The 15,576-nt window shown below is 50.8% G+C and overlaps 1 protein-coding gene across 2 annotated transcripts in view; it reads left to right on the top strand.

The window, feature by feature from the left end:
* The window catches only part of ITGA11 (integrin subunit alpha 11), a 129,104-nt gene that overhangs the window by 14,731 nt on the left and 98,797 nt on the right, over positions 1-15,576 (top strand). The gene's annotated exons all lie outside the window — the stretch shown is intronic.

Below are 15,576 nucleotides of genomic sequence, written 5' to 3'. Positions count from 1 at the left end.
CGTGAGTCTGTTTCTGTTTCGTAGATAAGTTCATTTGTGTCATATTTTAGATTCCATATATAAGTGATATCAGATATTTGTCTTTATCTTTCTGACTTATTTCACTTAGTATGATCATCTCTAGGACCATCCATGTTGCTACAAATGGCATTATTTCATTCTTTTTTATGGCTGAGCAGTATTCCATTGTATATACGTACCACATCTTCTTTATCTATTCATCTGTCTATGGACATTTAGGTTGCTTTCATGTCTTGGTTATTGTGAATAGTGCTCCTGTGAACATAGGGGTGCATGTATCTTTTTGAATTATAGTTTTGTCTGGATATATGCCCAGGAGTGGGATTGCTGAGTCATATGGCAACTCTATTTTTAGTTTTCTGAGGAACCTCCACACTGTTTTCCATAGTGAGTGTACCAGTTTACACAGGAATTCTATTTTAAAACAACTTCATCTAGAGCATGGGTGGACCCAGTGCATGGTTGGCCCTTCATCATCCACAGGTTCATGAGGATTCCTGGGCTTCAGAGTCCTCTTGAGAGGCCTCAGCATCAAGTGTCTGCCTAGGAGGGAATGTGGAACCTGAACATCCCAGATAAGTAGCTCTCCTTGGCTTGCATCCCTCCAGTGACAAGTGGCTCACCACCTCACAAGGCAGGCCTTTGTTTTCTAGAAAAGGCAGAGGGAATCATGAGCCCTTAACTCTCCTAAGGACCTAAAAGTGGGAGTGAACATTTGGGATAGTTTTGAAAGCGTGAGTAACTGACATATACCCAAAACCAAAGGGTTCTGCATAACCCTCAGAGAACCAAAGCACTTCCGCTTCCCAGCATCCTCCATCCCCACCAAGCCTAGCCAATAGCATCCAGCTTAGCTTGTGTTCTGGTGGACCTATGTTGAGCTCTGTGCAGATGGAGAACTTTTCAAATGGGTAGGGTGTATCCACTGTAGGCCGGGCCCTGCAGGCTTGGAAGGGATGGGCCCTCACAATTCCTTTTTTTAGTTTGCATTCAAAGACCTGGGACAGACAGGCCCAGCAGTTCTCCGGGTGCTCACTGCCCTACTTCCTCTCCTTCAAGGGAAAGCCTTGCCACAAATTGCATATCCTGAGCTTTGTCTTGTTCTTACTTTGTCCAAACACCCCCTGGGCTGGGGCTAACCCCAGATGCCCAGGGCTCTTGATCCTCACACTCATGACAAGCAGGAGACAATCTTAGGAGCTGGAAAACCAAAACCAAACTGTCTGAGGTCTTTGAGCTGGTTAGTATGTCAGGAAAGGGAGGGACTCACTGTCTAATTAGTCTCCCCTAGAAATGGCCAATGGCCAGGAACAGAGTGGGCAGGGCCGCCACGTACAGCTGTGCAGGCTGCGCACTGCATAACTCAGTCAACTACAATGTAAACAGCCCCCTCTACAGTTGTGTTGTGAAGTGCAGTGACATGGGAGTGGGGGGTACAGAAGCTGGTAACCGAGTACATAAATGGGCTTCATTAAATCCCACACAGGGACTTAGAGATACAGCATCTAGTCCAGTGTGTGCTTTTTACAGATAAAGAAACTGAGGGCCAGAAAGAAGAAGAAATTGGTCCAAAGTCGTAAAACAAGTTAGAAGCTGTGCTGGGATTAAAACTAGGGCTTCTGAAGCCAAATTCAGGGCTCTGAGTTCCCTCCCTCCCTGAGGCTCTGAGTATCACATCCCCTGTCTACTCCTTGTTAGCAGGTTAGTGTGTGAGGGTAGTGAGGTTCTTGGAGGCCTGAATATTTCTATTCTTTCTCTCTCTTTTTGGTCTCATATTGTCTTTTATGTCAGTAGGTGCACATTGAGCCTCTTTCGTGTGCTAGGCATTGTTCTAGATCCTGAGGATAAAGATACAGTCCCTTCCAGTGGAGTGCTGGTAAATGTTTAACAACTGATTCTGGCTCTTGGAGTGGGGTGGAGAGAGTCCTTCTTTGTAGCCATTTGCCAGTTACTGTGGTGTAAATCCTCCCACCATGGTCAGCTTTAAGTGGCCAACAGGCATCACTGAATGGGAAGATTGCACACAATGGTCTTTTGTGAGCAGGGACCAGCACACCACTCGTTCCTCCCTTGTAGAACTTAAACTCTAGTGGGAGAATAAGCAAATAGCTCTTGTAGCCATCTGTTATTATGTTTAACTGTAAAAGAAACAAAGAAGATGCTTTGAGGGAGAGGAACGGATTCTCCATAGCATGGTCAGGGAAGATTTCTCCCAGGCTGTGACATTAAAACTGGAGGTTGAGAAGGAGCTGCCTGAGCAAAGATTTGGGGGAGACTGTTCCACACAAAGGGAAAGACCTTGAGGTGGAAAGAGCTTGGTTTGAGGAGCAAAGAGGAAGGCAGTGTGGCTGGAAGCAGGAAGTGGTGAAGTTCATGGCACAGGAGCAGACTGATCCTGCAGGGCCTGGTGGGCCCTGAGGAAGGGTCTGGAATCTACCCTACATGCAATGCGAGGAACCTGGAGGGTTTGAAGCAGGAAAGTTCCAGGATCTGATTGGCATTTTTAAAAGATCACTATGGCTGCTGTGAAGAGCATAGCTTGCAGCTGAGCAAAATTAGAATTGAGGGACCAGTTAGACGCCTCTTGCCAAAGTCCAGGCAGAAAAGGATGAGAATGACTTGGGCTGGGTGATGTCAGAGGAAAGAGAGAATAGTGGACGCACTTGAGAGGGATGGAGAAGGTAGAACCTGCACGGTTTGCTGATGGGAAGTGACAGAAAATCCTGAGGAAGGACCTCCAAGCTTCTGACTTGAGCAATCAGGGTGGTACTGCCAAGTGCATCGATGGGGAGACTTTGGGGAAAAACCAGTGTGGAAGGGAAAATCTAGGGCACCTCTTTGGTCATGTGAAGTGAGGGATGCTATAAGACATCCAAGTGAAAATGTTCTATGGGCAGCTGGACATTGATTGTGGGACTCAGAAGGCAGGACTGGGCTGGGGTATGATTGGGGGTTCTTGGGAGCCTGGGCCACTTTGAGGTGAGTGGAGGAAGGCAGCAGCCCAAGGCCCCAAATACTCAGCCAGATCCTAAAGTGGATATTGGGGTCACATCTCTTGACTCCAGTTTTTCCATGCAGGTTGGTTGTGTGTGTGTGTGTGTGTGTGTGTGTGTTAATCAAGACTTCATTGCACTTTAAATGAACTTCAACACAGATTCATAATATCACTGTTGGTGTGTTTTAAAATCCATCATGGTAGCTCCTGAAAGCTTAAAGAAAGAGCTCCATTTTGATCAATGTCTCTACCTAGAGAGAAAGAAAAATGATGTAAGGCAGAAAATACACTGGCTTTCATCACCAAGACATCCGTCTTGTTCCTGACGGAGGTGATCCACGTGTTCTCCGAAGGCCTGGGATGGCTTTCCAAGGCTGGGCGTGAAAATAATGTTAATCACAGTAAATTTCAGCCTGGTGTTTCCGTTTTCAATTTTTAGGCCTGTTTTCCATGAACCTGACATCTGCTTAACCAACATATTGGCAAACTCCTGATTTCTTTAAAAAAAAATTAAAAAGGGCAGATTTTTGCTCTCACCAGCACTTGCTCTGTCTTTCCATCTCCCGCCTCTGGATGCTTACGCAGTGTCTCTATTTCAGTCCTCATCCACCTGCCCCTGCAAGCATTTGGTCTCCACCACAGATCTTAGAGATGGGGCCCTCTCCACTGCAGGAGGCTGCCCAGCCTGTGTCTGATTGTTTCTGATTTAGAGAATTCTTCCTTCTGTAGGGCTGCACATGCTTTGAAGCGATGTCGTGATAAGTCGCACATTAGCAAGCATGTGTTTATCTAGCACAAAATAGGACACCAGAACCGGTTTTGATGAGGCAAGGACACTGAAGTAGGGGAGAGAGGTTGGCAGGCCAGGGAAGAGGGGCCTGGAGACTGTCAGCACCCAGCATGTATCATGAGGGCACCGTGGAGCCCGGCTGGAGTGCAGAGGGTGAATTGACAGAGGGCCGAGGGTAAAGGGAGGGCTGCCCTGTGTCCCATCTGCTCATGTTCTACTCAGATGAATATTGAGTTAATTTGATAAGCTTGTCCATGGTCATTCATTCACTTGTTCATTCATGAGTTTGTTCTGTCCACTTTGTTGAGAGCCTGTTGTATTCCAGACACTTTGCAGGGCGCAGAGGTGAGGAGGGACAGAACCCCCTCAGCTTGGTTAAAGTAGCCTCCCTTTTGGCACCAAAGGTAAGGTTAGCATAGGGTCTTCAATGCTTCAACTCAAATGAAAGCTTCTCAGAGAGGGCTATCACCGGTCCAGCTGGAAGGGTGTCATTTTCAGGTGTGAGTAGGGGGTCTTATCCGACCCCACCAAGGAGAGCTCTCAGCTGCCCTGCCTGCCCTCTCACAGACACAGCCAGCCTTGATGAAGATGTTCAAAAGCCCTGAAAGATATGTAGCCTGGGAAGCAGGCAGGATGAGACCTCGGCACCACCACCTGGGCCCCAGGCAAGTCAGTTTTGGACCTTTAGTTTCCTCACCTGTTCAATGGGGAAAAAAATCCCAAATCACTTGTTAGAATTAAATGAAATACTCTTCTAAGGCACCTGGCCCATCCTGGCACTTGGTAGGTGCTCTGAGAGTGGCAGCTGAATCCCGCTGGGAGATGCAGGGAAGGAGTGGAACAGAGCCCTGCCCAGGGACTGGGGAGGGCTGGATCCCCCCTCTACATGTGCCCCACTGGCTAGAAGACTGGGTACCGGCGGGTAACCTTCCTTAGCCTCCGTTTCCCATTGGTGAAAGAGGCCCCAAGCCCACCCTTTGTGTGTGTTGACTTCATATTTGTCCATTGCTCCCCCTAGTGTTTGTAACTCTAGGCCCCAAGGGGATGCAGGTGCAGTCCATGGCGTGGTTCCGTCCCCTGGACTCTCCGCCCCAGGTGGGGAGGGTTGGCTCGGGAGGCAGGATAGTCAGGGAAGGGCACAGGGTGGGTAGATGGAAAGGGTGAGTGGGACATGCCCTGGGCCCCCTGACAGGCAGGTGCAGGATGGGGCTGACAATATGAGAAGGCATTGCGGGGAGGGAACTGAGAGCCAAACCTTGGAGGGGAGAGGGGCAGCCAGCACTCCTGCTGTGTAGACTGCTTGTTAAGAGGCCGCCTGCAGGGACCTGATGAGCTGGTGAATATGCGAACTCTCTCCCAGTTGACATCTCTGTGCACACGTGAGGGCTTCCTCCAGACTCGGCTCTAGTGGGACCCAGAACTCTCCAGCCACGGTGGTCCCCCCCCCATCATCGCACACACGAGGAAGCTTTCTGATTCTTACGTGTTCTTTTTCATACATTTAACATTCAGGGGACATCAAAGTACATATTGATTTGGGTTCTTCTTCCCTGGAAGCTGGACATGTGGCCACAGAATCCCACAGCACAGCTGCTGGCAAGCTCAGAGCCGCTCGTGGCCAGAAGCATGGTGCGTGTGGACCAGGGATGCTCTGGCTCCCAGATGAGATCACTTCCCTGAGATTCCCCTAGGAAACAAGTGCTGTGCTCATTCTGTGGGGAGGGACGACACCTTTCCACGGAAGTCACTCTCCAATTCCCTCCGCCTTCTCTCTCTGTCCAGTCTGGGGACAGAGCTGGCCCTTCAGACTGAAGGCACCTCCCTCCCCTAAACCCGCCCCTCTCTCTGGACTCCAATGGGGAGAAATCATTGCCGCCTGTCATTACCCCTCCCCACCCTGTCCTCTCTGGCTAATCCCTTGGCCACATGTGCACACGCACGCACACACCAGTTGCTCCCAGTGAGCCGTGTTCTGACCCGCATGAAGCTAGGGGAGCCAAGGATAGGAGAATCCATCCAGAGATAAGGTTCTCTCCTGCTTCTTCAACAGAGGGAAGGAGAAGGAAGAACGGTGGTTGGCTGGTGATATTCGTGGTTGGAAGAGTATGAGGCAGGGTAGACTGCATAACGTTTCCTTCTGAGGAAAAAGGCAGTGTGATAATGACCAGTTAGCAGAGAGACATGAAGCCACATCCAGAAGGCAGTCATTGTGTAAAAAAGTCAGATGCTGATTAAGTTGATTAGAGAAGCTAGGAAACAGGGTGGTCTTTGCCAGGAGTAGGGAGGATGCATTTGTCTCTCTCCTGGGGAGACCCAAGTGTGGGCAGGTTTGCTCTAAAGCACCAGGGGGGCAGCAGGGCCTGGTGGTAAGAACATGCTTGATATCACCAGACCAGCCCCCACCCGATCATGGCCCCCAGTTCTAGCAGCAGGGCAGTGGCAGCTCAGGACTAAGCCACTGGGGGGCAGCCGGGAGGGTGTTACAGCTCACTTTCATAAGTGGCTTGAAGCTGAGGGGCACTTGTGTTGGACCCAAGTGCTAGAGAGGAGGGAGGGAATGGCCCCAGTCCTGGCAGCCAACCTGATACAGACCTGCAGGGGCAATAGCCATCTGCTTGCCCCCTTGGAGTGCCCCAGTGTTCATCTGCCTACTCCTCCCCTCCGAAGGGAGATGAATTGGGAAATGAATCCAGAGGAGAAGGGTGACACAGACTCAGAACATCCTGACTGTAAAGGTTTTCAGACCACCTAGTCTAGCTTCCTCATTTTCTATATTAGAGACTAAGGCCTGGGGAGAAGTAACTTGTTCAAGGTTCAGCCAGTCAGTGACAGAACCCAGAGGAGGACCCAGGTCTCCTGGTGCCCAACCTAGTTCTACTCATCACAGCAGCCCTAGCTCTCAGGAGGTGGGCATTGTATTCCCATGTCCCCTTTACTGAGTCCTAGAATCAGCTGTCCTAAAGTCAGGAGTCCATCCTCTGGCCTTTGACCTTAGCAGTGGTCCTCCAGCCATGTCTCCCTCCTAAGGGATCATGGCTTCCATGCCCAGAAGATCCCAGGGAGAGAGAAGCTTTGGTCACTCCAAGGCCATATAGCCATGTACTCAAGGATTCAGTGCATACCACTGGCATCCTCAATTTTTGAAATAAGACGAGTCTGGAAGGGAACTATGGTGCCCCCTGCCCACTTGCTCTAAATTTCCTCACTGAGGTTTTAGCAGCACAGTCCAGCTCCAGGACGAGGCTGGGCTTTCTTGGAAAGGTGATCACATTGCCTGGACCCCCACCAAGGCCTTCATCCCTTTGACATCTGGGTGTGCCCAGAAGCCACAGCCAGGGAAGTAGGGCCCTGAGGCCAGGTCTCCACGGTTTAGGCAAGGGGAGAGGGAGCTGGGGCCCGGATAATGCAGAGCATTAGATGACAGTTTTCTTCAACTCTCTTTTGGCTTGGGAATGCAAAATATGATCATTTTTGCCTGGAGAATTCCCCTTCCTAAGTGTGTTTGGCTTCAGCTGACATTAAGATGAGCTTGCATTCCTCCATACCGCCTCGCCTCCAATTCTAAATTGTTTGTGGAGACTCAAGACAGATGCTCGTGTGCCGACAACTGGAAGCTGGCTGTGTGTTTGCCCTAGAGAACCTCTCTGACATGTGCCAGGGCTGGGCCTTAGTAGCAGAGAGCTCAACCCTCTCATTTGACAGATGGGGACACTGAGGCCCAGAAAGGCATAGTGACTCTCCATGGACACTCGGCCAATTTAGTGACAAAGCTGAGATTAGAACACAGGTCACCCTGCCCTGGTCCAGCCTTCTCTGGGCTTCACTTTGGGCTCTGGTGACATGCAAACATGTCTGTTGGCTCACGCATGTGGCTGCAGACTCTGAAGACCACAAGTCATGGCCCTGCTACCCAGCATGGAACCTGGAGCATCGTAGCCCCAAATAGACATTCGTGGAATTGAAGGACTGTAGAGCAGGGGTATACAGAGGCAGTGGTGGTAAATAAAGATGGGCATGGTGACCTTGGACAAATCCCCACCCCTCTCCCAGCCTGAGTTCTCTCACTAACAAGGGTCTTAAACCCAATCAAGTGGTTCTCAAACTATGTTCCAGGACACCCTAGGGTTCCAAAGAAATGCCTTAGGATAGGATTGTCACTGCAGGTGGGGAGTTTCCTTGTCCCCCATCCTTAACCCCAACCTCAGCTTCCTGTGTCTGCTTTTCATTGTATAGATGTTGTTTCCAAAAGGTGGGATTCACTGCAGAAAAACAAAGTTTTGAGACCACTAGGTTATTGGATCTATAAGATCCCTGTTTGCTCTTGAAAATAAAATCCTAATAAGTTACCCTTCCCTGATAACATATTTGCTGCACACCATTTTTGACCCTGTGTTAGATTGTCCAGGGTTCACATCCCCTGGCCATGGGGCAGAGAGAAAATGAGGTACGGGAGGGCCCTTGAGCCCAGCATTGATGCTAGGGGTCTGTCTGTATGTCTGTTGTTCCTGTGTCTGCCATTCCTATGTCCCAATGAGGCAGGACAGCCCAGCTCTAAGGCTCTTGGTGCATGGCTCAGGCAGGAGAGGTCATGACCTGCCTGCTAGGCCACTCTGCTCCCTGACAGGCTAGGTCCAGGCCTCCCCGTGAGCTCTTGAGAAGGAAATGACTGGGTTGCCACCCCAGAAACCATGAGCCCCCATTGTGTAATAATTCCTCCCCTTCCCTGATTGTCCATCATTTAAGACAGGGGTCCCCAACCCCCGGGGTGAGGACCGGTACTGGTATTTAGCCTGTTAGGAAGCAGACCACACAGCAGGAGGTGAGCGGCGGGCGAGTGAGCAAAGCTTCATCAGCCACACCCGTCGCTTGCATTACCGCCTAAGCCATCCACTCCCTCCCCGCCGTCCGTGGAAAAATTGTGTCCATGAAACCGGTCCCTGGTGCCAAAAAGGTTGGGGACCGCTGATTTTAAGAGCCAGACTGAGTCAGTTACCAATTGCTACAATAATGCCATGTAACAAGTAATCCCCCCAACTCTGAGTGGCAGACGATAATTATTTAGTTCATGTGGCTGGGTCAGCTGGATGTCAATTGACCTCAGCTAAGCTCAACTGAGAGCCCTGCTGGCCTCATGGGGCTTGCTTATGTATGTGGGGGATGGCTGACTCCAGCCGGGCTTGGCTAGGGCAGTTCAGCTCCAAATATCTCTCATCCTTTTCCTGGGATCAGTGGGCCAGACTGAGCAAATACTTCTCACATTGATGGCCGAAGTGCAAGTGCGCAAGCAGAAACAGACAAGGCATCCTAAGACCTTGGCTGGAAACAGACACACTTTAATTTCTGCCTCATATGGCCCAGCCCAGAGTTACGTGGGGATGCTTCATAGGCATTGTTTATTATTGTTAGTCAGAGCTGAATCTCCTACTTTAGTTCAACACATTTTACTGAGCATCTCTGTGTCCCAAACCCTGCAGTGGGAATGAAGAGATAAGTGAAACCCGGTCCTTGTCCTCACATTGCTTGGAGTCTTGGGATGGGGAGAAGATGTGTGGAATTCACTCTGCTCAGTGTAGAGGTTTAACCCCCACCCTTAACAGGTATTCACTAAACTTCACAAGTATTCATTCCTCCATGAGTGGAGGTATAGGCAGAAAGAAGCTCACAATCCAGTGTGATTCCCCTGATGCCCCAGCAGCTCACAAAGGCAGGGCCCAGAGCCCCACCCTCCAGAGGCTTCCTGGGGGAGGGCATAGTTACTAGGTCTCCTGTGAGGGCTGCAGGCCCCCAAGGGCAGGATCCCTGGAGTCGGAGGGCTCCCTGACCTGGAGCCTCCTCTCCAGTGGAGGCCTTCCTCCCGCAACTGGCAGAAGCTTCTCTGATGAGGGGACGGCATTCTCCCCACACCCTACCCCTTCTCTCATATCTCACTAGCGCCTCGCTCGGGCCTAGACGGGGGTGAGGGGGCCTCGCGCCTCACCAGCAATGCCCCCAAACCTGACATTGCCTTCTTAGATGCCTGTCTTTGAAACAATGGCTTCAGGTAAGAAGGGAAAGACAGCTGGAGCTGGCGGCAGATCAAGAACCACCAAGCTTTCATTATTTGCCACAGCAGAAGGGGCAGCAATGCAGAGGATGCAAATCAGCCAGGCATCTACCGCTCATCCCGTCTCAGGTTGGAATGTGTGATTTTGTTTTCCATAGCAGAAGGAGGTCCACATTACCATTTCTTTTTGCTTAGGGTCTTTTCTTTTGTCAGGGTCTTTTCTCCTGTCCCCTGCCCCTCCCTATCTGTGATTTGCTTTGAGACATGAAGATTCTTGAGGGGCAAGTAAAACTGGGAAGAGGGAGATAACGTGAGAGTTCTGATACTATTTCAGCCTCCCTGGCCCCCATCCCAGCTTCCACCATCCAAGGAAAATGAAAGCTCTTGCCTACACAATGTACATCTGCAGCCCAAAGCAGGACCCAGAGAATGAGCAGAGGCCTGGCGGATGGAAGGCGGCTGAAAGATGGTCACTCTCAGGTTCCCCAGAGTAGCTTCCTCCTGCTCTCAAATCTGGTGCTTCATCCAGATTTTCAAGGTCCTTGGGACTCTGGCTGTGTCCTTCTGGCACACCTGGTCCCCTGTATTCCGCCTGTTGTGAGCAGGGAGGCACCTGTCAGTTCTCTAGCGAGCAGGATCTGAGGCCGTGGGACCCAGGATGGGTGAGTTTTTAAGAAAGGGTGGGAGGGAGGGGGACTAGCCTGGCAGTGAGGAGCTCAAGTGACAGAAGTGGAGAGGAAGGCTTGACGGTGGCAGGCAGCCCAGGGCAGGACCCATGAGGCCTCAGAGTGCGACCCTGCCACTTCCTAGCTGCGTGACCACGGCCAGTTACCTGCCTTCTCTGTGCTTCAGTTTCCTCACCTGTAAAGTGAGAATAATAGTATACTTACTTCAAGAGGTTTTTGTGAGGATTAAATAAATTTAGAACAGTACCTGGTGCCTAGTGAGTTCTATGTGCGTGTACACTATAATTTTTATTACTGTTATCTAAACGGTAAGGGACTGTCCGTACCAATCAGAGAGCTAGGAAATAAACTAAGGGAAGAAGAGGCCAACAGGTACTGATTCGGGGAACAGGTTCTCAGAGGGTGAGAAATCCATCAGGCAAGTCTCTCTGCATATTCCTGGCACAGAGCAAAGATAAAAATATACAAAGCTACTCCTGAATGTTGCCCTGAATTGTGTAGCTGGATAAGAAAGCAGGGAAGATGTGGAAACTACTGTAATCCATGGTAGAAAGCAACAGAAGCTATGAGCAACCCAGAGGAAGGAACACGTTGTAGCAGAGGTGTCATCAGAGCTGGGCCTTGATGTTTGAGAAGAAGGGAAGAAAGGACTTCAGTCGGGGTGAACAGCATGGGCAAAGGCACTGAGGCAGCTCAGAGAGCAGGGAATCTTGATTCAGTTCCAATTGACCGAGATCTACTGCGTGCTTTCCATGGACCAGGCACTGCCACAGGTTAGTCACTGCATTCAGTTTTGTCCACCACACTTTGAGGTTGGTATTATTATTCCCATTTTATAGAAGAGTAAACTGAGGACCAGAGAAGTCCCTGACCCAGGGTCACCCATTAGTCAATGAATGCCGGAGCCAAGCTTCTCACATTGAGATCACTACACAAAATTTGATGTAATCGGGGGTGGGGGGGGGGTCAGGGAAGCTTCCTGGGGAGGGGTCAAGAATGGGACATTTGTGCTGAGATCTGAAGGTGATGAGAAGTTCATCAGAGATGCTCAGGCAGAAGAAACAGCACATGCAAAGGCCCCAAGATGGGAGGAAGCAAGGTGCATCCAAGGAGCAGAAAGGTGGGCCTGGGGCCTGGACAGCAGGGAGCCAGAGGAAAACTTGATGAGACAGGCTAGGGATGCTCTGAGGGCCATGGGGCCACATGGAGACTTTGGACTTTCTCCCAAGATCCTTGGGAAGCTAGTGGCAGCAGTGGGGGGTGTGACTGGTAGAGGGTGGAGCAACCCATCATGGATGCTCAGCTGAGGCTCCTTAAGCTCTAGCGAGCACTCCCTGTGGAGCTGTTGAGTCCACAGGAGCTCCAGACACATGTTGGCCAGTGTGCCTCAGCATCTGGGACTGTGACCACCCTGCCTGGTGATAGGACAGTAGCTTCCACCTTAGCCTGGAGTGGTGGGTTTGAGATCAAGCGATGCTCAAACATCATGCTGTGGTTTCAGTGCTTTCTTGGGACTGGCTGATGCTTTTTTAAAAGATAAGATTCTGAGAAAGGGGGTAGCAGCTGATGTAACTTTGGCCATAGTCCACAGGAGAGCAGGCCAGGAACTGTGGTTTTTTTCCCCCTCTGTCATCAATATCAAGGGCAGTAAAGTGGCAAGCTGCCCAACCAGGCTCCCACTGTCTCTGCAATCGGCCTGTTGACTCCCATCAAAAACAACTTTGTTTTCTTTTATTGGTATTTGGGGTTCATAAATCTCTGAGAAGAGTACATTCCCCAAGCATGAAAGCCACCTGCCATCAGGGGAGCGGGCCAGAGATCTTGTCGGGAGCCAAGGTCAGGGTGTCAGACTTGACATCATTTTTAGGAAATCCACTCTCTGGTTGGTTCGGTTTGGTAAGAAGCAAATGCGACTCGGGGAAGAAACCAGCGCTTTGTAACTTAATGCTCCGTCCCTGACGGGGGCTTTTATCCTCTTCCCTGTGGCCAGAGTTCACTAATCCTGTCCTGGGGGTCGGGGGGTGGGGACACGGGGGGAGACAGGACTAGTTCTAGACAAAGCCCCCTGGAGGAGGGAAGGAGCACAGGGCTGCCGGCCTCCTCTCCCATCTGCTGCCCCCAACCAAACCCAAAGACAGAGGAGGTGGGACCTGAGGGCAAGAGGGAGACCTGTTTCTCTGAAAAGAATCTTCCCTGCCTCCAGTGGGTCCTTCTCTGAAAAGCTGCTCTCCCAGGGGTAGCACATCACCCCAGTGCCCTAAGCTACCTGATCATGGGCTTGCTCTAACCTCCTCCTAGCTGAGTGATTTGGGGCAAATTTCTTAACCTCCCAGAGGTATGATAATATCTACTTCACAGGGTTGGTGTGAGATTTAACTAAGTAGTATAAAATTACTGGTGAGATGCCTAGAATCGTGCCTGGAACATATCAGTGCTCAGTAAATATTTTTTCCCCTGTTACTCTTTGAGGGGAGAGAGCGTCCCAGCCAAATGTGGGTCCTGGTCTCTAACCATTCAATCAAGCAGTATCTGTTGACTGCTGACTCTGAGCTAAGATCTTTATTCAAGGCAGTAAGGATACAGCAGCGAGCAGCGTCTCTTGGCACTTACAAGACGTAAGAGTATTATAGGATATCAGCCACGTGACAATAAACAGATAAATATGTAACATGTTCGTGATAAGTGCTATGAAGACAAATGAAGAAGAATAAGGGGGATAAGAGTGACAGGATGTCCTGGTAAGGGACAAGATGGCATTGAAACAGAGACCCGAATGACTTGAGGGAGTGAGCCCTGCGGGTAACCCAGGGAGGAGCTTTCCAGGCGCAGAGGGAACAGCCAGGGCCAAGATGCTATGTGGGGACGGGGCTGACACATTCTAAGAATGGCAAGGGGGACAGAGTGGCTGCAGCAGAGGGATGGAGGGGGAGAACAGGAAGTGAGGAGGCAGAGGGAACCGGGTGGGATCACGCAGGGCCTTGCAGGTAAGGATTTGGGCTTTGACTGTGAGTTGGTGGGAAAATGATGGAGCATATGGAGCTGAGGAGTGATTGGATGTGACAGGTCTTGGAAGGATCCTTCTGGCCATGTTTGCCCAAGAAGCACTGATGGTAGAGAAGGCCCTGAAGACACAATTTATGGCCTTAGCTTCACTGGCCCTCACCCCCTTGTCGGCCTGGGAGTGGCGGGTCGGTCTGGATTTCTTGACTGCCCAGCATGCCTCCTCTTGTCAAGGTCACCGCCCTTTGCTGGGCTCAGATGCGGGAAAGGGAGGACCAAGGACCACCAGGGACATCTCCAGGGGGCACCAGGGAGCCAGATAAGGTGTTGCCCCCCAGTCAGGGAATGTGCGTGGCCTGTGCATGTGTGTGCATGGATGTGTGTCTGTGAGTGGGCATGTGGGCATGCACATGTGTGCCCCTCTGTGTGTACATACGTGCATGTGCATGTGTGTGCGTCCATTCCTAGGACAGAGTTGGAGAGTTCCTCGTCTGCAACTCCACTTCTTTTTTGACCTCTCTCTGTCCACCTCCCAGCTGTGCACAGGTGACACTAGTATCTCTCTCTGCTCTGTGACATGCCCTCATTGGCCAAGGACCTGTGCCCCTTCATCCCTCTGTGCTCACCCGACCAGGCCCCTCTTCCCCAAGGCTGCCTGCTTCTAACCAGGCTGATAAGTCCATCCGTGGGCTGGGCTTTGTAAATAAGAGTAGGTAAATAACATACTCTTCTTCCCCCACCCCCACTTAGGGCTCTGACACTAAGTTCATGTGGCAGATTAGCAATCATGAAGACAGGGTTGGCAGCTACGTAGCCACTTGCTGTCACTGTCTGCTCCTGAATCCCCAGCAGGTACCGCTCACTGATCACACTGGTCTTGCCCACTGAGCCCAGACTTGACCTCAGAATCCTTCTTAACTCAGTGCTCCAGGCAACACTAATAATCAATTGATATGGATGAGTGAGAACACATGTCTAACATCCCTAATCCAAGGTGTTCTAGTGTTATCTCAGGGGACTCTAATTCTGGGACTCTAATGATGGAATTTTTGGCCACTGTATCCATTTGCTGAGCAGAAAAGAAAGTGTAGAAGAAACCTCTTGTTCCTGCCTGTACCGTAGGCCTTATTCAAGTACATGCTCCAGGGCATCACTCTTGAACACTCAGACTCAGGGGGTCCGTGCCAAGGGAAGGACAGAGGGATGCTCAAGGGTACTAGCCTCAGATTCAGAGTCCCTATCCAGCAGGCTTTGGGACCTTGGGCAGGTCAGTTCACCTCTCTGACCCTTGGCTTTCCCTTTGCTGCCCACATCACAGGGTTGTCGTGGAGATCTGATGATAACAGGTATGTGAGTGTTCTGTGAAATTTATAAAGTGCCCTACACATGAAAGGAACAACAATGATATTCTGTCTACTGTTTTGTTCCGCTGATTGGTTTTCACTTACGTGAGAGTTTTGGCTCATGGTATGATCTGACCCCTTAAATCCCATGGGTCCCAAGTTTGGTGGTCCTGTAGGTACTGATACGTAACGAGGCCAGACATGCCTGAAAATGCCTCGAGGAGGGAAGGAGTCGCAGAGCAGGTACCTGAGGTCCTGGCTCTGATGCTGCTGCTGACCTACTGTGTACCGCTGGACACAGGCTCTTAACCTCTCTGGGTCTGAACGCCCCTCTGCCAAATGTGGATGATGCTTGCCCATTCCCCCACAGTCCTGTGAGGGTAAACGATGGCAAATGTGAGGAGACCCAGAACCCTAAGCAGCGTACGAGTGTGAATTGCTATTTCTTGTGATTCAGCACAAGAATGCCAAAGGGGTAAAGCTCTTTGCCCCAAGGCTCTCCACTAGGTGGAATCGGTTAATTGACCGATTAGGGGCCAAGGTGAAAGGGTTACAGGAATTTCTCTCTGCTTTGCCTCAGCTGCTCCAGCCGAGCAGTATGCCAGGCGGAGCTTTTTTTTTTTTGCGTTACGCAGGCCTCTCACTGTTGTGGCCTCTCGTGTTGCGGAGCACAGGCTCCGGACGCGCAGGCTCAGCGG

Source organism: Physeter macrocephalus, chromosome 11 (genome assembly GCF_002837175.3).
Source record: "Physeter macrocephalus isolate SW-GA chromosome 11, ASM283717v5, whole genome shotgun sequence".
NCBI lineage: Eukaryota > Metazoa > Chordata > Mammalia > Artiodactyla > Physeteridae > Physeter > Physeter macrocephalus.
This window is presented reverse-complemented; position numbering and strand designations above follow the sequence as displayed.